At 32.4% G+C, this 23,788-nt stretch overlaps 1 long non-coding RNA gene across 4 annotated transcripts; it reads right to left on the reverse strand.

The window, feature by feature from the left end:
* Positions 1–43: 43 nt before the first annotated feature.
* LOC149551650 (uncharacterized) lies at positions 44–22,287 on the reverse strand. Of its 4 annotated transcripts, none has more exons than XR_016352793.1 (4): positions 22,010–22,287; positions 21,214–21,296; positions 11,935–11,991; positions 44–450 (listed from the first exon to the last, which is right to left on the reverse strand). It is a non-coding gene; the product is annotated as an uncharacterized LOC149551650 (long non-coding RNA). The 4 variants fall into 4 exon arrangements; XR_016352792.1 differs by having other exon boundaries at positions 10,915–11,991; XR_016352790.1 differs by lacking the exon at positions 21,214–21,296 and having other exon boundaries at positions 10,915–11,991.
* Positions 22,288–23,788: the final 1,501 nt, after the last annotated feature.

The following is a 23,788-nucleotide window of genomic DNA, read 5'->3' on the forward strand; positions in this document are numbered from 1 at the left end:
TGTGTGTGTGTGTGTGTGTGTGTGTGCGCTTGTGTGCGCGCACTTTGGATAATATACATTTCCATTATAATCATCGACAAATAATAGTATACTTATCAGCAGCCACATTTATATCACATTATTATATGTGATCGAGCTCCTTGATATATCATATACAAGCGAACATTTGTGTTACATTTTGTCTTAACTACACATAACAATAATCATGACACCGAAGAAGCATGACTCACCATGACTCTTCGGAAGTCATGACTCTCCACATTGTATATAAAGAAAGTGCAGATCGTTGAATAAATTATATCAATCCACGACATTTTGTATCAGCAATCTACACTCAGTTTATCACAAACAATTCTCCATTATATATAATTTGCAGGGTTATCAGAAGTCATCTCAAATCATCGGCAATATAGATAAGGAAGTCGACTCTGCTCCCACAGTCCCAGAGATCTGCAATATTCAAAGAACAAGGCTGCTCAACAGTTATACAAGTAAGAGTTACATTATTCTTGTGTTAATTGTTTTATCTATCAAAGATCCAAATAAAACTAACATGGTATCAGAGCCATTCTAATAAGAAAAACCATTACATACATACATATATATATATATATATATATATATATATATATATATATATATATATCATTTTTTTTTGAAAAGAGGCTAAGACTCTAAATTATTAAAATGGTGAATCATGTAAGACTAGAAGATGGGCTTGAGGGTGCATCTAATTTCTCTTCATGGAAAATTAGAGTAATGATAATATTAAGGGAAATGGAATTAGAAGAATTTATTGAATCAAACATGTCTATGCCTGAAAATGGTCCAGAGAAAATAACATGAAAAAGACATAATAACAAAGCAATGAAGATCATTATAGATTCCGTAAAAGATCATATCCTACCATCCATATCTAGTCTCAAGAATAGATTTGAAATGTTTTACACAATTAAAGATACATTTGAAATCAATAATACTAGTAGATTATTAACCTTAAAACAAGATCTACTATACAATAAGATGAAAAATGGAGAATCAATCACCTCATATATTTAAAAATTTCTTAACTAAAAGATCAACTAGCAACAATGGACAATCGAGTTGATGACAAATAACTCAGCATGATAGCACTGAGAGGTCTTCCATTATCATGAGATTCATTTATTCAAGAGTTAACTTCTCTACCCGCACTTCCAGAATTTGATATATTAAAAAATGAATGCACTCAAGAAGAATCTAGACTAGTCTCAAGAGGACTAAGTACAAATCAAGAGGGAGAAATCCAAGCACTTCATGTAAAATCAAATAAGAGAAAATTCAAATACAACAAAAGGGAGTCTAACCAATCTTACAAGCAATGTGATTGGTCAAAAGTTAGATGTTTTAAATGTGACAAAATTGGTCACCCCCACAAATTATGTCCTGAAAAGAAAAGAAAAGAATTCAAGTAGCTCTGGCAGAAATCAAAGACGAGGGTGAAGAGAGAGACAATGGAGCATCTCGACACATTACTAGTTTCAAAGACAAATTTGAAACCTTCACTGAACAAGCCTCAGAAGAAGTTATCATTGGAAATAACTCTACTCATCCTATTAAAGGAATTGGTTTCTAATCAAGTCAACTAAATTCAAGAACCACTCTACAACTCAAGAATGTGTTATATGTACCAAAAATTAAAAGAAACCTAGTTCTTATTTCTGATCTTGCTAATTAAGGTTTCAAAATCACATTTATAGAGGACAAAGTTCTAGCTTGGCCCAAGAATTCTAATATTAAGAAAGTCATTTATGTTGGATTTAGAGATGGAAGTCTTTATAAATTTTGTAATAGCCAAAATTCAAAATTAGCTCCGAGTCATGAAACTTCAAACTCCACTGGAATTTGGCATAGGAGGCTAGGTCCACCTTCACTACCGAGCATTATCATCCTTGGTAAAAATTGTAAAGGTCTTCTTGGCCTAAAATTTGATCACTCAAATCTTTGCAAAGGATGTACCTTAGGCAAAAACACTAAACACTCATTCCTATAAGTGGTCACAAATCTAATTGCATCCTTGAACTAATTCACACTAATCTTTGCAGTCCTATGTCTCAATGTCGTCTCTTAATGGATGCTTCTTGTATATAATTTTTATTGATGATTATTCTAGAAGAACCTGGATCTATTTCTTGAAACAAAGGGAATCAACTGAAGTCTTAATAAAATTCAAAGAATTCAAAGCCTTAGTTGAAAATTAGTCGGGATATAAAATAAAAAGCCCTTAGATCAAACAATGGAGGTGAATATATTTCTGATACTTTTTTTAAAAAAATTGCATTTCTGTTGGGATTAAGAGGGAGTTTTATGTACCCTTATAAATCCTCAACAAAATGGAATTGCGAAACATAAAAATAGAACAATTGTTGAATCAGCCAGAGCAATGATGCACAATCAAAACCTTCATACTTCCTTCTGGGCCGAAGCATCTAATATTATAGTCTATAAACAAAATAGATACCCACACTCAATTTTAGAAAACACCACTCCAAAATAAGTATTCACAGGCATTAAACCTAACCTAAGTCATTTAAGAATTTTTGGATGTCCAGTTTATATTCACATACCTAAAGAGAAAAGAACAAAACTAGAACCTTTCGAAAAAAAGGGAATATTTATTGGATATAGTGAAACAACTATAGGATACAGAATTTTCATTCTAGGACAAAGAACAATTGAGATTAGCAGAGATGTAAATTTTGAAGAAGATATTACATTTAAAATTTCCAAAAACAATGATGAATCTACTACTGAGTCTATTCCTGAAGAAGATCAACAAAGATGAATACACTAATAAAAAGAGACCACTCTGGGCTAGGAAAATGATAAAAGAATATCATGTTGAACCTAATGAAATAATACGAGAGAGCAAAAGAACAAGAAATCAATCATGTTATGTTGCATTGTTAACTAAACTTATCAAATCAGAGCCTTCTACTGTTAAATAAGCACTTTCAAATCACTATTGGAAAGAAGCAATGATTGAAGAATATAACTCTATATTAAAAAATTGATGTATGTGATGTGGTACCAAGACCTAAGAAAAAATCAATGGTTTCTTCCAAATGGCTATTTAAAATTAAACATGCATCTGATGGTAGCATCAAAAAATACAAAGTTAGATTTGTAGCACAAGGGTTCTCACAAAAAGAAAACATTGATTATGAAGAAATTTTTGCTCCAGTTGCTAGAGATACTTCTATCAAAACTATCTTAGCTATTACAGCATCCAAAGGATGGAAAGTACACCAGATGGATGTTAAAACAACATTCCTTAATGGCAAGATTGAAGAAGTTTATATCGAGCAACCAAAAGGATTCAATACTCGTAACAGCAAAACTCATGTCTATAAATTAAAGAAAGCACTTTATGGTCTCAAACAAGCTCCCAGAGCTTGGTACGAAAAGATAGACAACTACTTGCTAAAGTTAAGATATTCCAAAAATGAAGTTGATCCCAACTTATATTTCAAATCAGATGGTGATGGTATGATTATCGTTGTGTTACATGTTGATGATTTGTTGATAATAGGTGAAGCATATCTCATAGAAAAATGCAAGCAAGAGCTCACAACAAAATTTGAAATGAAAGACTTAGATCTACTTCACTATTTTCTTGGTTTAGAAGTTTGGCAATAGGATAACTGTATTATTCTAAATCAAGGAAAATATACAATAGATATCTTAACTAAATTTGGGATGATGGAATGTAAAGCTACAACTACCCCTATGGAAGTAAATTTACATAAATTAAAAGATGATGTGATCAAATCAGAGCCTACAAATTCTACTTACTACAAGCAAATTATTGGATCTTTAATGTATTTGGTTAATACTCGTCCTGACATATGCTACTCGCACCTTGAGTCAATTTATGTGTGCACCTAAGGAGATACATCTACATGCAGTTAAATACATTTGAGATACTTCACAGGCACTATTGGAATGGGAATCAAATATAAGGTCAAAATTGAACTTCATGGATATTCAAATTCTGATTGGGCAGGCAATCCTATTGAACGTAAAAGTACTTCTAGATATTGCTTTAGTCTAGGATCTGGCATGATTTCTTGGTCTAGCAGAAAACAAACTCCAGTTGCACTAAGCTCCATCGAAACAGAATACATCGCATCTTCTTTAGGTGCTAGAGAAGCAGTATAGTTACAAAAGTTGTTAACTGATTTGTTTAAAAGACCTTTGAAGCCCACTATGATTTATTGTGATAATCAAAGTTGTGTTAAGCTTTCAACCAGTCCAATATTCCACAATCACTCCAAACATATTGAAATTCATGTTCATTACATTCGAGATATGGTGAATCAAAGAATCATTCAATTAGAGTATATCTATATTAATGAGCAAACAGTTGATATCTTTATCAAACCTCTTGCTAAAATGAAGTTGAAATACTTCAAAAAAAAACTTGGTATGATTAATTTGTAATATTGAATATTGTATCAAATTTAATTCATGTATGTTTATGCTTCTATTGTTTGTTAGTAGCATCATATGTAATGAAAGGTGATGATCTTTCATATACATATTTATTCAAAAGGTAATTATTAACAAGGTGAAGATCTTGTACGTAATAGGCCTGTTATCATGGACATCTCTAGACATTGCTTAAAGCAATTAGAGATCATAGATAACAAATTCATGTTTTATCATGGACAACTCTAGACATTGCTCGAGCAATTAGAGATCATGAATAGCAAATTTTCGTAGACATCTCTAAACATTGCTTCAAGCAATTAGAGATCATGAAATCCTATGGACATCTCTAGACATTGCCTCAAGCAATTAGAGATCATAGGTAACATTCTTATTGTGGCTTCTCTAGATATTGTTTCAAACAATTAGAGATTTTTAATATGCATTATGACTAGTGTTCATAATTTTGTGTTCTGACTTTTAATTGTTTCATAGTATGAAGATCAAATAAAGTAATTAGATTTCTATACGAAAATTCTAATGGTATTTACTTCTCCCTCGCTAAAGAGGAAGTGTTAATGTTTTAGCATCAATAGAAGTAATTCATGTTTCTCTGATATACTAATCTGTGTTTATGTTTAATAAATGAAATTGTTACTACTTATTTGCATTGCAACTTATTATATGATATACTCCTTTATTTTGCTTGCTTTAATTTGATGATCATGCAAATACTAAAAGCATATGTAGAATTTAGTAAATATTTAATTTCAAAATGTGATTACTTAAAAACTCTGGTTCCTACTTTCTCTTTTATATATATATATATATATATATATATATATATATATATATATATATATATATATATCATAGAAAACTAGTGTTGTGTTCTTTTTTAAAAGGTTAAACCATGATTCATAGTAAACTAATTGAAATTTTCATATTAAAAATTATAGTTGTTCCTAGAAAATTGCTATACATTGTAATTGGTATTAAAACAATAAATAAGAATTAGACGTGCAATTAATTTATGGTACGCCAATGTTAACAATTTATAGATATTGTCTTTGTATTAATTTATTTTCTACAATACTATAAGAGTCGGTAAATTTCCACAATCCTCCAAATTATTAGAAGTTGCTTCTTAATTCAATTGCATATGATTTTTTCATCAAAATTTTCAATCACTCCATGATGCATCATTAAGATGAATAAAGGAAAGTCAAAAGAAAAGAATAGTAATAAAGCTGAAAGGGCCAGCTTTAAAAGACAGAGAAGCTAGAGGTTAAAAATTAAAAAGGGCAAAAGACAAAAGAACCAATAAATCTAAGGAGAAAAGAACAACAAATAAAAATCAAACAAAGAATAAAAATAAACAAACACTTAAAAAAAAATTATATTTTTCTTTATTTTTAACTGTGATGATTTTTTGCCTTTTTTGGTTTGATTTCTATTTTGGGTTTGGTTTGATTTCTATTTTGGGTTTCTTGGGTTAGTAGAGTTATTTTCTCCTTCAACTTATTGGTTCTTTTCTCCTATAGGTGAGGAAATGTTATGAGAGAAAGAAGATTTAGTGAACCAAAAGAGATACTTGTGAAATATAAATTTAATTATAAAGATATTATCCATAGCAAATAAACAACCAATTAAAACTACAATGAGGAAATCATTAACAAAAGTATATAAGCATATATAAGCATATTAATAACATTAGTAACAGCATGGCATGATTTTTTGTAATGTCTTCATGACAAGCCTTCATGACAGATTCATATACTCAGAGCACCTCAAATCGATAAACACATAAAAATAAAGTTCAGTCCTAACAAGAAGATGATACTTCACTCAATTGAACATTAATTGATATCAAAATTTATTTACATATCAAACCGCCCAATCTATAGATGATTTGATGGTAATAACAAAATTACATTTATAAATATACCTTTTCATAATTGGATTGACTTGTACAATATCAAGAACATTTGGAATATGATATCTTAAATATAAAGACATCTTTCGAGTACAAGCTAATAAAATATTTAAGTTTTAGATTATTAAAGCTATCCTCATATTTTTTTGGGTTCTAATGAAACAGACCTAGAAATCCCATTTATACCTATTAGGTTGTGCATCTAAGTTTAGCCCCTTGAACGGATTGCATTGATCAATCAGTAAATCAGATTTCTACAGATATCATATTCTTCTCAAAATTTTGTAACTCTAATGAAATATCTCCAGGTTATTCAAGAGTTCTACAATAAGAACCTGCAATTTTGTTACGTGTATACACAGTTCTAGGAAACATAAAGCATTGCAACCTAAACTAGAAACAGATCATCAAATATGATGCCAACAACCATTCGTATGGGAAATTTCACCATAAATACCATTAAGATAAATATCAACAACTAACATGACTTGTACAGCATATAGCCTTACTGTACCATATATTTATCATCTTTTTCATCCAACACAAATTTACACACAATTCTATCATTTTGTTATACCCAATTTCACCAAGCAACAGAAAAATGGTAGAATACAAAACTCTAGCTCATATTAATGATATGAGATTAATTACATTAAAATGGGACTGATGTATAATAATAACAACAGCAACAACAATCCTAAGAAATCTGAAACAAATGCTCAGATTTGAACACTATTTGGTTAGTATGCTGAGGATTTATGACAAAGACAGTGTTAGTCATCTGTTCAACATATTTCAAATGAAATTTGGATTGCAATGTTGACAAATAATTTTCAGATTATATATGCTCAAAAACGTTTCTGTCAATCAGACCTTGTGTGTAGCAGATGTGGCACAAATAAATTGGGAAAACAAAGTAATTAAAGAAGATTCTTATGGGCCAAAAGATCTGATAAGGCTGCAAAAGAATGCCACTTGTTTTGCAACTAGGATCTATCAATATGAGAATAACCAATAAATATTGCTCCTACTCTAGAAGAATATGAGAAGCGAATAAATCAACTAATCTGAAGATAAAAGAAGGAATCATATGATAATATTGCTGCTGCTGCTACTACTTTAATGGAAACAGTCACCATAATAATTTCTTATGCATATCTCTAAACAAACTAACTAATACATAATTAAGTTTAGCATTAATAAAAATAACTGAAATAAAAGACTACTCTATTTGATCAAAGCTCATTGTAACGAAGATCCTACTACTTCCAATAAATCATTTCCAGAAAATAGTTCCATCTTTCAGGCTTCTTCAGATATAATTGATAAAAGCTTTGCAGTAAGCGCATCCTAATGCCCTACTTAATTGTGGCAGACATATTCCCACTGGTAAATGGGATAAAGATTGAGGTAGATAAAAAATGGACGAATACGTTAAATTTGCATAGGAATGCAACTTATTCTACGAATGATGTCATGGAGATAGAAAGGACTTTTAACACTTATGTTATAATTGGATGCTCGGGTAACTACCCTAAGACCAATTCCTGATTATTTTTATTTTATTTAAACTTAGTTTACAGAAGAATTTATTGCTAAGTTACTGATTTGGGTTTCGGAACGGATTGGGCAGAATTTGGGTTCTTGGGTTCAAGCAAATTTGTTTTTTTCCATTTGGATTCATGGCTGGGTTCGTGAATATATAAATATATATATATATATACAAAAAAATAAGAGAAACCCGCAGGTCCTTCCGTGTTGCTGTGGGTCCTCCCGGACTCATTGAAGGTCCTCCTATGTTCGCCATGGGTCTGCCTGGGTTCACCCAGGTCTGCTGCAGGTCCAGGCAGGGTCCTTATTTTGGACTTTGGGTCCGCACAAGACTGCACCAGAGCGGATCCACAGTCCAAAATAAGAACCCTTCTGGGATTCACTACGAATCCAGATTTGCACAAACCCGGACCTGGATCTGGGCAACAGGGTCTGAACCCGGTAACAGAGATTTATTGTTTTATGATAAAGTGTTCGCCCATCTCTCCTACAGGCAATAGACCATCTTTGCTTATGCTCATTATTGGGAGTCCTTGGTTCATGAATCAATCCCAATCCAAGGTATGTTGGGAAAACATGGGAAAGTTGAGGGCATAATGCAGAATATTGTTTAATGATTCATGCCTATCCAAAACAAGATGACTGTTAGAGTTTGACAAAACAAAAGTCTGTTCTTTGGGATTAAACTATTCCAAACTGCAATTCAATATAATTGTTGAAAATGGAACAAGCAATATCCAGAAACTAAAACCCCAAATAATTTCAAAATTTAAAGAATATATAAGAATCTATAGATCGATGCCTGCCATAACTTTCAAAATGAGCTCCCATGGTCATTTATATTGTCAGCCTTCCATTCTCATCTTCTGTCTACTTTTATATGCACATCTTATCAGCCAATTTATTGTTCTGCAGCGTATCCCATGCATTGTCTACAGACCACAGCTCATTCACGGTAGCAGTTCAATCTTGCAATTTGGATCAACATTTTACATTAAGAATGCTTATTCTACTTGATTTGAGATGATGGGAAGCACAAATTATAAGAGATTAAATTAATTACGAGGTAGAGACACTATATATAAATGTTGATTAAAAGGATGGGAGTTCTAATTGTTTTTATTTTAAGTTGATGAGAAAATTGTTTTACATTATGATTGGTATTGAAAAAATATTATAAGAATTAGATATCGGAAATTAATTTATGAGTCATGACAAGTCAATTTTAACAATTTATAAATATTTTGTCTCTGTACTTACTTGTTTTAATACTATTAGGAGTTGGTACATTTCCACAATCCATTAGATTATCAGAGGTCGCTTCTGGATTCAACTGTAAATGACTTTTTTATCAACATTTTCGATCACACTCCATGACGTATCATAAGGATGAATGAAGGAGTGCCAAAGGAAAAAATGAGTGATATAGTATATAGGGCCAACTTATAAAGAGAGAGAACAAACAGAGATTAAACATTTAAAATGGGGAAGGAGAAAAGAATCCTACAAACCCAGGGCCCCAAAACAAAAATCAAACAAAAAATGAAAATAAACAAGCACTGACAATAAAAAGATTATGATTTTTCCTTGTTTTTTTATCAGTAGTGGTTATTGTTTTTTGTTTGATTCCTATTTTGGGTTTCTTGGGTTAGTTGGGTTCTTCTCAAGTTTATTGGTTCTTCCCTCCCCCCCTCCCTGCCCTAGTCTTAATATTCTTTTCCATTTTTCATTTTTGTCCCTTCTCTCTCTCACACACAGATAGCCCTATCTACTACTTATCTCATTTCTTTCCTTGGTTCTCCAACATTCATCCTGATGATATATCACAGAGTGTGATATGAAATGTTGATGCCAGAAGCCTTACACAATTGAGCCAAAAAGCAGCTTGTAATACAATACTAATCTCAAGCTTTACTTGTTTTCATTCATTTATTTAACTAAAACAAAAGATTTTGCTAAGAAGCATAATTAAGTTAGTGGTACATATAGGGAAGACTCTTAACCTCCATAATAATAAGTTGAATCTTATTACTACTAAAACAATATTAGTCACACCAGAAAATAAGATAACTCTTATCTAAGACAATATTAATGTATTTGATGGCGTAATTCCTGTATTATAATTCTTTAACGAATCCCTGCTGTTGCAATCTTAATTCTATATAATGACGACAAGACAGATACCTCAGATTTTTTTAAAATATAAGATCTTGGACAATCAATTTGAGAAGTCGTACCATATAAATAACATGCTAATTGTCAAAGTTATATAAAATCTTCCTCCAGAAAAGAAAAAAGAAAAAATTGATATTTTGAAATTGGGGTACAAGGCTCACAGTAGTGTTTTCCACAAGTTCCATCAATCAATCAATCATACTAGTATATATGCTAAGAGATTCAAACAAGAACCATAGACAACAAATAGAATAGTTTAATGAATTATATAGATATATTTGATCATGTATCAAATAACACAAATTGGATGATAAAATTATGGATTTCCCAAAACCAAAATCAAATGTCAAAATTTGGGATAAGCAATAGGATGATTTAGGTATAATTTAGATTGTCTAAACTAAGCAGATTAGAAAAAGTTATACCTTATTTATAAATTTACAAATTAGTATTAAAAGATTTATTTTTGTTTAAATCGGGAAGAGGCTGAAGCCAAGATTCCTTATCATTATGTGATGTGATTAATTATTATTATTTATTAAGCTTGTGTAGAGTCGAACCCAAGACCTCTCGGATAAGAGGCTTGCAATTTACCGTAGTGTTGTAGGCTCTTGCCTAGTATTAAAAGGAATTATAGGTGATGGAATGGAACTATTTAAATGATATGCTAATTTGACTTCTCATTTAAGAAATCCACACATTTCTAAGATGGGGAAATCTACGAAACACTAGCAAGCTTATTCTGATTGCACTAATAAGTGTTTAGTATCAATTATACTTACCTCACTTTGTATCCAGACAAAGGTCCAGAATCACCTTTTTATCATATAGGTTCAAATGGCTCTACAGTCTGCATCATATTCTGTTTGCACATATGAGCACGAACAATCTTAAGAGCCAAAGAAATCCCATTGCAGAAGTTGACAAACTCTTCTTGATCTTCTTTGAAATACAAATTGTTGGGTCACAGCACAAAATTGTTAATACATAATTATCAAAGATTTTTGGCCCAGTAATCCTTACATTGAATGGAAAGCCATTTTTAAAATTTGTTATTGTGTTTTCTTATAATCATTTCTTTCAAAAACCAGATCTAACTCTTATTCTAGCATAATTGTAATGATTTCTATCTACTTTGAAGACATCAGCTTTGATCAGAGTTGTCCTTCCTCAACTCCAGCTGAAGTTGTCTCTAAAGTAGATAAAAACTGTTACAACTATGCCACAATAGTATTAAATTTAGTTTTTGAAATAAATAATTGTAAAAAAATGCAACAACAAATCTTGAAAGATGACTTTCCGAGCTATGAGGATGGAAGAAAACTAGAATTGAGAGATGATGGAAATGGTAGGAATCACTTTAAGAAGGCTTTTAAAAGTGATTCAAATAAGTCTATATTTTTATTCATTGACAATTGCACCCACAAGAAAGACTTATAAAAAATTATGACCGAAGACTCACGAGGTCTACCCCATTATAGTAGAGTTTTTATTATGACCAAAATGTGAAATGAAATTTATGTGTTTGACCACCGTGGTTTTCATTGTAAGGTTTATCACAACAAATATCTCTTTAAACAATTTTGTTAACAATTTCATGCAGTGACCCAAAAACGTGTGATCATATCAAAGAAAATCTAGAGGAGATTGTTAAGTCTGCAACGGGATTCCTTTTAACTCTCAAAATTGTCGGTGCTCATTTGCGCAAACAGAAATATGATGTAGGTTGTAGTCCTACTTGAACATATATCAAAATCATAACTCTAACTAAGATCATGCATTTACTATTTTGTGCAGTGAACCTTGCAACTCCGTGTTGAGGACCTCATTCACTGCCTTCAACTTATCTACAATTCCAACTGTTAAAAAGTAAAAGAACTTTATGTTAGCACAGGAAAAGGAAATCAATCATATTAATCAAAGTCACAATAGGATTTATTTTATGCACATTGAGATATTTGAAAAACAAATAGAAATTATCAAACATTTAATTTAAATAATTGATATAACATAAGGATTTGTTCTCTATGTTGTCATATAACCTACAAAAAAAAGCATGTTTGTTATGTTGTCATATAACATATTAAAAAAAGCTAACCAACCACTGGAATCATTTGCTTTTAAAAATGGAAGAATATTTTTGTTTAAAAAAATAATTGTTTTTATAATGGGAAGAAAGTATGTGTCAGCAAATACTATCACCATAACCTCTACCTCTAAAAAGTCCATTTTATCCCATGTAATTTCATTCATAGGACCTACAAAAATGCATCACCAACAAAATCTAATTACGACATTTTAAGAGGGACATAAACACTTTTTTGGGGAATAGCTCCATACTAGGGTTTAAGGCATAATGGAGGTATCTTGTTGTTATGAGGATCTTGTGCTCTCTCCCTTCCAATAGCAATTTGTCCAAACTTGATTGCAACCAACATTGTTTAATACCCAACAAAATTGGTTTGCACTTTTATACAACTCTAATTATCACAATGAATGATTGTTGGATCTAGCTCCAAATCAAAAAGCCCAACTAGATGTTTGTGAAGCTAGATAGCCTCGAATGCAACCATATTGGCTGTAGTATACTTGACCTCCAAAAAAACTTAGTGCAACTCCTTTCTGCTTTCTATTATACAAAAGATTGCTCCTAATCTCAAACTAAAAGTGCACCCTATAATGCTTTTACTCTCAGTTATACTACCTGCCCAATTTGTATCAGTGAACCCTTTGATCTTCACTCATTTATGTTCAACATACCTCAATCCATAATCATCTTTGCCTCAGGGATACTACAAAACATGTTTACAACCACCTAGTGCACTTGCTTAGGCTCTACATAAACTAAGTGAATGAGTTCATTATGAAACAAATATGTAGCCATGTGTTTACTAGATATATAAGAGAGCCACCCTAAAATGCTTTTACTATCATTTGTACTACTTGCCCAATTTACATCAGTGAACCCTTTGATCTTCACTCATTTATCTTCAATATACCTCAATCCATAATCATCTTTGCCTCACGGATAATACAGAACATGCTTCAAAACCACCTAGTCCACCTACTTAGGCTCTACATAAACTGAGTGAATGAGTTCATTATGAAACAAATATGTAGCCATGTGTTTACTAGATACATAAGAGAGCAAATTAACTGTATATCGTCCATTAATCCTAATTTGGAAGCACCAATCTTCTTCTAGTTGGTTTCAAGTGTCGTGCACATAAGCTTACAATCCTCCATCCTAATTCGATTCTTTGTCCAAGGAAGATCTCATCCCCTTTCTACTGTAACTCTAATACTAGAAAGTAATGCATCAACCCAAATCCATCTCGCACTCTCCTCCAAGATCCTACTTGCAATGTGCAATGAGCACCTTGGATCCTATGAGAATTACATCATCAACATACACCACCAATATGCAAGACTTATTGGCTAAACGTTTTGCAAGTCATAGTAACCACAACTCACAAAAGTAGTAACTTTAGGAAATATTAAGTGAGGTTACTCCCTCCTCTCGCTAATAGGAGAGGTTCCCTTCTTACCATAGGTGGCTCCAACAAGGACTTCACGGGTATTTATAAAATATGGTGGTTATCACAATCTATTCCTCTTTTTCTAGTAATGGTTCAAATAACGTCTAAATAGAACTGAAACAAAAAGTGCTTGTTGCTAGGATAATATCACTAGCTTCTAAGTTTCATAAGAACAACACAGAAGATACCAATCTACTTTCTAGTGTGCAAAACAATTGTGAAATTCAAGGTCTTCTACACTTATCACGAATGATGAATTAATAACTTAAATAAACTGTAAAGCTCAAAGTCTGTTGTCAAACACTATCTAGGTATTTGTCAGTGAATACTATCACCATAACCTCTGCCCTAAAATGTTCATTTTATCCCACTTAATTTCATTCATAAGACCTACAAGAATGCATCACAAACAAAATCCATTTAAGGCATTTTAAGAGGGACATAAACACTTTTATGGGGGACAATTCAGTACGGGGGTTTAAGGCATAATGGAGGTGTCTTGTTGTTATGAGGATCTTGTGCTCTCTCCCTTCCAATAGTAATTTGTCCAAACTTGATCGTAACAAGCATCATTTAACACCCCACAAAATCAATTTGCACTTTTACACAACTCTAATAATCACAATGAATGATTGTTGGATCTCGCTCCAAATCAAAAAGCCCAACTAGATGTTTGTGAAGTTAGATAGCCTCAAACGCAACCATATTGGTTGTCATATACTCGACCCCCAAAAAGCTTAGTGCAACTACTTTCTAGTTTTTGTTATACCAAGAGATTGCTCCTAATCCCAAACTAAAAGTGCACACTAAAATGCTTTTACTATCAATTGTACTACCTGCCCAATTTGCATCAATGAACCCTTTGATCTTCACTCCTTTATGTTCAATATAATTCAAGCCATAATCAACTCTATCTCAGGGATACTGCAAAAAATGCTTCATAACCACCTAGTGTACTTGCTTAGGCTCTACATAAACAAACAGAGTGAGTTCATTATGAAACAAATATATAGGCATGTATTTACTAGATACATAAGAGAGAAATTTAATTGTCTACTATCCATTGCTACTAATTTGGAAGCATCAATCTTCTTCTAGTTGGTCACAAGTGTAGTGGACATAAGCTTACAATCCTCCATCCTAATCTGATTCCTTGTCTAAGGAAGATCTCATCCCCTTTCTCCACACCTCAAATCCTAGGAAGTAATGCATCAACCCGAAATCCATCTTGCACTCTCCTCCAAGATCCTACTTGTAATGTGCAATGAGCACCTTGGACCCTATGAGAATCAAGTCATCAATATACAACACCAATATGCAGGGCTTATTGACTATCTATTTTATAAGTCATAGTAACCATAACTCACAAAATTGTGACTTTAGGCAACGTTAAGTGAGATTATTCCCTCCTCTTTTGAATCTGGAAAACCATTTGGATGAGCCAATAGGAGAGGCTTCATTCTTACCATAGGTGGCTCCAACCAAGACTTAACATGTATTTATAAAAAAAGGTGGTTATCACAATCTATTCCTCTTTTTTCGATAATGGTTCAAATAACATCTAAATAGAACTGAAACAAGAAGTGTTGGTTGCTACAATAAGATCACTAGCTTCTAAGTTGACAACACAGAAGATACCAATCTACATTCTAGTGTGCAAAACAATTGCGAAACCCGAAGTCTTCTACACTTATCCTGAATGATGAACTAATAACTTAAATAAACTGTAAAGCTCAAAGTTAGTTGTCAAACATTCTCTGGGTTCTATAAAGAGTACTCAAAACTAAGCACAAAGTCTTTTAGTCTTAAGCATCTGAAACCACTACAAACTATATCAACTTGTCTTTTGTAGCATGAAGTCTACAAAAACTCAAATCAAATGCTCAAAAGATAATGAAAATAAACCACTTAGTGGATCAAAATTTGAATAAGCTATGCAACATAAGAATACATAAATTACTCGCAAGCCTCACAACACAAAGTTTGGGAAAACTTGTTATCTATTATTCATTTTGAAACCTCGAACGATGAATAATAAAATAAATATCATTAGTTTTGATTTTTTCCCCAATTGTTTATGATGGAGATTCGTGTTATGGTTATAGGTGCAATAGTTGACCCTGATGAAAAAGAAAAAAAGCTAGGCCCACTTTGTTTGTCGGACTTCGATCTCTTTGTTAGTAATGTCTCTTGTATATCTTGGTTTAGTGTTAGATTAGTAGCATTTGATGTGGTTACTACCTTTCCATTGTATTCATTGACACATCTGTCTTTAACCATGACAACAATTTATTTCTTTTGTTCTAACTTTTGTGGTAGTTGAGTCACTTGTCTGCTACTGGTCCCCATAGAGTGAGCTCTGTAAATTTTTCACACTTATCTACCAACCTAATTGTACATCACAAGACTTATGTCCCATCCTATCTCATTATTGTTGTTGTTGAGGCCACAAAAGTGACAATTTCAAGTGCATCAATAGTTATGTTGTTTCTCTTCTCTGCAATCTCTTTGATAGGTGTAAAATATTATTGATGCTTTGAAATGGAAAGGTCACCTTGGCAAGGAGTCATCTTTGATTCGATAGATAGATAATTTATAATTCACTATTTACATTGTTATAAATTCTATTAGTAGTCTTTATTGCTCCGTCAAACATTTAAAATGTTGCACCTTTCTTAAGTTGTTAATGATTATCAATTGCTATATTGAAACAAGTAACATGTGTTTTGATTCCTTGTTTTTTCTATTATGTTGAAGCTACATACTTAGTCAGTGCTTTTTTGGTTAATGTATTGTTGTTTATCCCTCTTTATTTTGACACAACCTTTTAGAGTCCATCTTGTTTGGTATGGCTTCAAGTTCTCGGTAGGTGTAATTTGGATTGGTGCTTTTGATAGACTTTGGGTAGCTTGTATACTAAACTATAAATGTTGACAACCTTATGGCCTTTGAGACACGACATTATTTAACTCAACAGGCACGCTTGCAGGCTCAATTGTTGGCTTATTCTATGTGGGCTTGTTGTTTTGTTGAAAAGGAAACCAATTGTCTAATTATCTCTTGGTTTGTAACCATGATCTCAAGATTAACAATTATAACCCACTTGTATATTTGAAACAAGTGTAGTTATTAATATCAACATATTGCAATGGCAAGAGTAATGAGGATCTTGTCTTTATTATTAATGCAGACAAAGGCATCTTCCTTACCTTAATTTACTTGTACTCGAACTATATACTTTGTCAAATAAATTATTGTTCTGATAGTTATGTCCTTTGATGTTATGTAGTGATTGTACCTTGTTGGTAGTGATGCCTTCTTGCTATGCACCCTGTTTGATATCTCTACTTTTTATTGTTTGTTTTGCTCATACTCGTGCATAAAGTTGGAGATAACAACTATTTGTACAGTAGGCTCACATACAAATTCTCCATTTTGGATGAGACTAATTGTATCTTTCGTATGTTCTTTAGCCATGTTCAACAAATCGTGACTATTTCTGCAAACCACTGTGCGTGTAAGTTTCTTGGTAGTTGAAAATTTCTTTTCTACTTTGCTTGTTTCCACTTTTTTTGAATGATGAGTTTTGTTTGTTGCTCATGCTCATGCCTAAAGCTAGAGATAACAACTATTTGAATGGTAGGCTCAAATAGAAATTCCCCACTGTGGATGAGGCTAATTGTATCTTTACTCTGTTATGTAGCCATGTTCAACAAATCATGACTATATCTACAAACCACCGTGCATGTAAGTTTCTTGGTGGTTGTCATATTTTTTTCTATTTTGCTTGTTATTATTTTTTTTAAATGATGGGTTTGAGACCATAGCTAGTTATAACCAATAGCTTACATATTAGGGATTCTCCTTTTGTTTGGTCTTATTTTCTTTTCCTTGTGTTATAGTGCATATCTACTACAAAATAGTGCCTAAAGTTGTGTAGTAGAAAACTTATATAAGATTGTTGTCTCATACAATGATAAATTGATGAACTCATGAACTCGTGAGAAAATCTAAAGATAACATTGATATATATTGGCTAAAAAAATAATTTTTAAGACATCAAAATTATCTATACAATATTTTATGAGATTAATATTACAAAGAGCTATGTTATCAAAGGCAATATTTTCAATAAACAACATTGTTCAAGAAAGCATGGATATTGCTATGTCTATTATGTAAAGAGATTCATAGTACAAAAAACTATCCAATCAAAGGCAATACATTTAAAATAATACACTAGAAAGCCCAATCCACCATTTTAGAAACCATTATTGAAGCATAAAACATATATTCTTGAAGACATGGACATAATTCTAGTATTTTACGAGATAATATTCTAGAGAGCTATGTTATCAAAGGAATTATTCTCAGTATATAACGTTGTTGAAGAAGTCATGGACATCACTAAGTCTAATACATAAAGAGATTCATATTCCAGAAAGCTCTTAAGTCAAAGGAAACACATTTAGTATATAATACTAGGAAGCCTAATCTACGATTTTCGAAAGTATTGCAAGAGTGCATATAACGCATTTTTCAAATTTAAACAAGTTTTATTTGAGAACCTCCCAAAAAGGTTTAGATCATTTTGTACGTAATACAAAACAAATGTTTACTTATTCTTCAAGCTTTGACACAAATAGTCATTTTTCAATAATGTTGTTATAGTTTGGCAAAAAAGTTATGCATTGCCATAGTGATTTTGTTGTGATATTGCTATCAAGATTCAAAAGTGGAGTTTTTCGAGTCAAACTCGTTGGTTTCCTAAGTAGTGGTTCACAGTCATACATACCCCATCTCTCATGAGAATGAATGGAACACTTAGCACTTGCCATCAAAATTCAATAGTGTAATTTTTTGAGTGAAACTCATTGACCATGTTTCAAGGTTGATGGTTTGCACGAACCAATCTCTCATGAGAATGTATAAAATACTTAGCAATCATTTGAATCCTGGTTGCAATATCACAATTTGACTTGTGCAAAAATATCTCCTACTTATAATAGTGGTCTTGTTCAACATGATCAAAAAATCTTGGAGCTTTTGTAGAGTTAAGCAAAGAAGGTGTTCCATACATTAGACAAGAACATTTTAAATCTCTATTTGATTGTAGAGGCATTCCTCACTATGTAGTGTTCATCATATTTTAGTTGTGGTATGCTTCTAAAGCCCTACATGTTATATGGAACTCACGCATAAAGTCTTCAACCATGTTAATTTCATGGTTATACACACGTTGCACTTCTTTGGCTTACTTCTTCAATCGTTACACAGGAGTAGTATGTCATATGTACATGCTACAAAGCTCCTATTGTAGTCTCTTACATATTCAGTTAATGCACAGCCAGATGTTGATACCATTGTCTCATTCATATTTGTTTTTTGTATATTTATTTCAATGTGTCACTCGAAATACTATCTCTTCACATATGTCTAATACATTGTTGGACACACTTATAGCCCTTCATGATATCTCTAAATTGTGTCATTTCCTGAAAGAACAACCCAAGTACAGAAAAATCTAATTATCTTGTGAGTGCTATTTGTTTTCACTCTTTTCAATGAATAACAATTTATATTTGAAATAATAGATGAACAAAACTGAAGTGGTTCTTAGAGGATGAAATCAAGTGGTTCTTAGAGGATGAAATCATACTCAAAAAATCAAAAAAGCGGTGTAAAATATATTTATGGATCTTCATACAATCTTACCCATGTAGACACCCATGGATCTTCATACAATCTTACCCATGTAGACATACATTCTTTGAGAAGTATGCCTTGGGAAAAATAACCTGTAGACTCAATTGCAGGCCTAAGAAAGCATTATGTTCCAAACACATTTAATGACAAGCTTGCTTATTGGACTGTCAAAGCTATGAGGCTTCCTACAGATGTCTCCTTTTAGGTGCACAAAATAGATTATTGATTCATATTTCACAACATATATTTCTTGTAATCTATATCACTATTTATAATTGAGCAACAAAATAATACAAAAATGTTTTAATTTCTAATGTACATGAGATTGAAGACTTTTATTGGGTTTGATTTCATTCTAGGAGTCTGCTATTTAGGAATGTTCTTCACAACAATTATTGTGCTAGGAAATGCCTTTATACACAGGAAACATGAATTTTTGGGGGATGCGACCTGTGGAACACTTCTTTTTAACCAATTACATAATTGTGACTTGTTTTGCGCTTTCTCTTTTGAGAGTGAATAGGTAATAAACAACCAAGCGAAAGCTAACACTTACTCCAAACAAGAAACAAGGGTTGTTGAGAAACTAACCAACCAAAAAAACCACCTTGAAGTTGTTTTGGCGAAATGGCTATGCAGACGACAGAATAATTGTACATTATAATTTATTAATCATTTAAAATTTATAAAAGAGTCAACTTACAATTTTAATTTAATATCAAATAATAAATAAATACCTATTACTTCAGTTGGGTAGACGCTTGCGTGTTTTGGGGCCTCTGTTTAGCACGAATTAGAGACCCTCGTTCATATTTGAGGGGGGTGTTTGCTAATCATGTCCATATCTTGCTTGAGAAAATCAAACAAGTCCAAATCCGTAACGAGACTAAATCTCTCATGATACACCAACTATAGTAGGTGACTGAGGCCATATGTTTTAAAGAAGTCTCCCTTTGAGCTTTCAAATTATCAATCTCCTCATGCAATGCACTAACCCTCACGTGTAGGTCTTTGATCTAGAAGCATCTATCTAGCAGGCTAAATTTCCCAAATAAATCATTTTCCGTTATTTAATGAATTCTAAAATTATTGTGCAATGATTTCTATTTTTTTATTTAATAAATAATTTAACAAAATGGGGATTTGGTTGGCTAGTTAGCTAGTGGCCTTTGATCTGATGGGTCAAATTGGTGCATCCTAAGAGAAAGGACTTTGATGTGCTAGATTCATGGTCTTCTCCTTCACAATTACCATTTTGGAAGTTGTTAGACATGTATGTGAGATCTTTTCCACTATCAATCAGCAGCAAGTTTCTTACAAGTATTGAGTCCCAAGAGACCCCTTCCCCTTTGATTTGCAGTTGTTCATTTGCTCATTATCTACATGCCAATTCACATCCACTTTGTCATTCTCATCCTAAAAACCCACATCCATATTGGTTCCTCTAGTTTGGCACTCTTGGATCGTCATGCTTCCCCTTAGTTCCCTATTATTTCTCCTTAGAAACACAGTTCCATTCTTCTATTTATGGTTGACATGAGCTTGTAGCTCATCACTTGCAACACACTATATTGGGCAGACTTTTAAATTTTCAATTTGGAAGGAAAGCATGCTCACACAATTGTTGGCTGAGTTTGAATGCCAGTGTTGTACATATACTTACACTTGGGTGCATGATGTCTAATTTAGTAGTTGTTACTAGGTGAAACCTAACCCCCATGTTTAAGTGTAAGTGCATGTGTTTTCCAATTCCATGGAATTGAATAATGATATTTAGAGTCCATAATGTACCAAATAATTCTTCTAAGGTGAAGTACACAAGGCAAGGAAACACACCGGTAGACATGAGGCCACTCCTCATAAGCAATCATGAGATTTTAGACTCCTCGAGGACCGCAAAAAGGTCATCAAATGAGGGCCTACAGATAAAAATGAAAAGGCAATTGATTACATACAGGAAAGATGAATAGGAGGAGGTTATATATGTCATAAACAAGCAAATGCTATCAGAGTGACACACATGTACAAAACAGTAATTGCATTAGACAATTTTATAGAGGATACACAGCCATTAAAATGAATGTGATAGATTTGAGATCCTTTGTAAATGTATGTTCACTGTTTTAGCTCACAGTGAAAAGATAGCGTCCTGAAAAGTTTTACAGGGAGACAGAGGATGCCTTTTGGCATCACCATGGCAATAAGCTGATAGTTACATACAAGGAGACTGTCAAAATGTAAAGCCAGACTTGACAGAACCATAAACATTATACGATCATTATGGCAGGAACATATATGACAGAGATGGTGATTAAAGAAACAACATTTACAACAATGATATAAAAGGCCGATGAAAATCTGTTCATATTCATAACTGTTAAAGCTTCTACAGTTACAGCAGTATGATAAAGTGGAAATGAAAATGATAAAGCTTATACAGAAAATACATGGAGCCGGGACCTTCGGCTTTTGACGTTTTCACTCATAGGAAACCCAAATCAGAATGTACGGAGGGAAGAAGATTTTCAAAAAAAGATATGCAGAAACAAGGAAAGCAAAGTTTTCATTTCAAACCCTCAAAGGATTCTCAAAGATCAAAGAGAATACGCAATTTCCTGAAAGAAGAATGTACCTGTGATATTGAGTCAGCATACAAAATTCTTCATGAGAATCCTACAGGTAGCAGTAAACTCCGTCAAACCAAAGCCTCAGCCCCGCAAAAGAGAAAGTCTAAAAACGTGTACTGTAAAAATTGGAAATAATGTTTTTGATTGACCTGTTTGGGTTCTAGGGTTTTCAAACCCTGGCATCACCATCGTAGCTTCGGGGGGACTTTTTACCTTGGTTTAAAAGGGGATGTTATTACTATTGTTATTAGGAACTTGAAAAGTGTTGCATCCAAGAGGAGGTGCAATTGTAAGCCACTAGTAAGATAAAATAACAAGAGACACAATGCGTCAAAATTTCTGTTAATAATTGGAAAAGAAGAAAAATAGAGATTTATAAGTAAAAAGGAAGAATATGAAGAGAGCGCTTAAAAAAAGAGAATGATATGTTATTATATGGACAATTAAAGGTAGAATGATAGAAAGAGGTGAAGGGAATTTTAAAAATATTAATAATGATATTATTTTCAAAAATATATAAACAAGGACGCAAAGCGTCTAGTTCCTGTCTTGTTGTGTTGTGATTGGAAGTTTATAGTGTTGAAATGAAATATCTTTTTCAATTGGCCACATATTTGATTTGTTTGTATTTGTTTAGTTGAATTCTTAAATAGGCATTATTTTTTTTGAATTTTTTAGTTAGATTATGTTGGGAGGAAATTAACTTTAAATTGGAGATTTTGGGTTAGAATGCTTCATAATTGTTTACATTATTGCATTGTAAGAAGTTGTGAAGTGCTATCTATTTTAGCTCTATGTTTTGTTTGAGTTTTTGGTTGTATTTGTGAAGTAAATTGTATGTTTTTTTTTATTGTTTGTTATTTTCATCTTTGACGTTTTGCTAAAGATGTGTTAGGTAGTGTAGTTACTGTGAAAAGCATTCAATACAGATTCTTTTGCAAGTTCTTGAATGGGCTATTTGATTTGTAACTATTTGTATTAAAGCATTAGATTGCGAAGATAGTTGTGTAATTTTTTCATCTACTTTATACTGTATCAAATTACTTATTTTAAGAAATAAAATTTATCAATAAATGGCTAAGGCCTTCATTAATTTTATTTAACTTAACTAGAAAGTTACAATAGCTTATCTCCGTTCAAATGGGCACTGGTAGGAAAGAACGGAGAAGAAAACCTCCAGTCTAGCCCGAGACTAAAATTATTTATTTTACAGGTTTTATGCTTTACAGAATTACATAGGAGTTAAACTTGAGTAACCATTGACATTGTAGTTCATGAGGCTTGCAAGCATTTTGTAGCAGAGATTCTTTTCATATTGTTGGCTGTACTTTATTCATTCTTCTTTAGCCTGCAATTTCACCCACAAAATAATGTTACATAGTTGTTTTTGACATATGAAACATATCTCTACTAATTCCTATTTGTGATTTTCTTAAAATGTATTTGTTAACTTACTTTATGACTTGCCTGTGTGTTCTGGTTCCGGTTGACATGCATAATTGCATTGGCCTGGGTCAAGGTGAAAGTACCTTTAATGCAAAGCTCTTTAAGCATGAAGATGACATTGGATTTCTGTTGCATATATTCCTCATACTTGATGCTGTGGAGTCGTGGGATTAACTGTTCAATTAATGTGTCATCAATGAAGCATTGGATTGGCTGTTTATTTTCAGCAAGAAGCAATGTCTTCAAGTGTAACTTGTGCAGATAGTTGACATCTTTCTTGCATCTAATGCAGTGTGCAGTTTCTTCATCAAGGATTCCATATCCTTCAAATTTGTGGT

This window comes from Cupressus sempervirens, chromosome 6 (assembly GCF_028749045.1).
Source record: "Cupressus sempervirens isolate cs-2001-9-10 chromosome 6, ASM2874904v1, whole genome shotgun sequence".
Lineage (NCBI taxonomy): Eukaryota > Viridiplantae > Streptophyta > Pinopsida > Cupressales > Cupressaceae > Cupressus > Cupressus sempervirens.